We start from the raw sequence: 976 nt of genomic DNA, 5'->3' as shown, positions 1-976 counted from the left end.
GCCAACGAGCACATACACTTCAAGGCAAAAAAAAAACTCTTAAAAAAAAAAAAAAACCTCCCAGATTTAGAAAGACTTCCCTCTTTCCAAATGTCAAAGGTATGAAATCTTTTGATTTAAAATTTAGAAAATATGAGGACCAGCAGATGGCATAATGGTTGCATCGCTGGACTCCCATGTAGTAGACTGCAGTTCGAGTCCTGGACCAGGAGGTTTAAACCTCACACTGGATGCATGTGCGTGTATGCCCAAGATCCCAAGAGGAGAATGGAGAAGAAGGGATTGAGGTATGGCCATCCTCCCTTAGGGGTGATTTCTCACTTTCTGTCTGTCTGTCTCTCTCTGTCTCTCTGGAAAGAGGTGTTAAAAAAAAAAAAAAAAAAAAAAAAAAAAAAAAAAAAAACTAAAAAAAAAAAAAATAGAAAATATGAAAGTGAATAAAGGAGAAAAAAAGTTACCCAGAATTTCAGCATTCCAAAACAACTATTGTTAAAATTTGGATATATTGGGACCAGCAGATGGCGCAATGGCTACGTTGCTGGACTCTCATGTAGTTGATTGCTGTTCGAGTCCCAGATCCAGTGGCTTAAACTCATACCAAGTGCATGTGTATGCGTGCCCAGGATCCCAAGAGGAGAGAGGAAGAGAAGAGATTGCAGTGTGGCCATTCACCCAAGGGGGTGATTTCTCACTTTCTCTCTCTCTCTGTCTTTCTGGCAAGTGCATGCGCCCTATAGCAAAAATCTCTCAAAAAAAAAAAAATTGGATATATTTCCTTCCTGGTTTTTATTCCCACATATTTTTCATATAGCTATGATCATAGTATTTTTTTAACTCAGAATTTCAGTTTTAAAAATTTAATATAATGAAGTATTTCTTTTCTTATATTATCAAGATTTGTTCAAAGCCGTAGTATTTTTTTTTTCTTTTGAGAGGGATTTTGCTATAGGGTGCACGTGCTCACTAGAAAGACAGA

General features: G+C 37.0%; 1 protein-coding gene across 1 annotated transcript in view; it reads right to left on the bottom strand.

The window, feature by feature from the left end:
- NEK5 (NIMA related kinase 5) overlaps window positions 1–976 on the bottom strand; it is a 96,959-nt gene that overhangs the window by 76,244 nt on the left and 19,739 nt on the right. The window lies entirely within an intron of this gene.

The sequence above is a fragment of the Tupaia chinensis genome, unplaced genomic scaffold (genome assembly GCF_000334495.1).
Source record: "Tupaia chinensis unplaced genomic scaffold, TupChi_1.0 Scaffold000402_1, whole genome shotgun sequence".
Classification (NCBI taxonomy): domain Eukaryota; kingdom Metazoa; phylum Chordata; class Mammalia; order Scandentia; family Tupaiidae; genus Tupaia; species Tupaia belangeri.
This window is presented reverse-complemented; position numbering and strand designations above follow the sequence as displayed.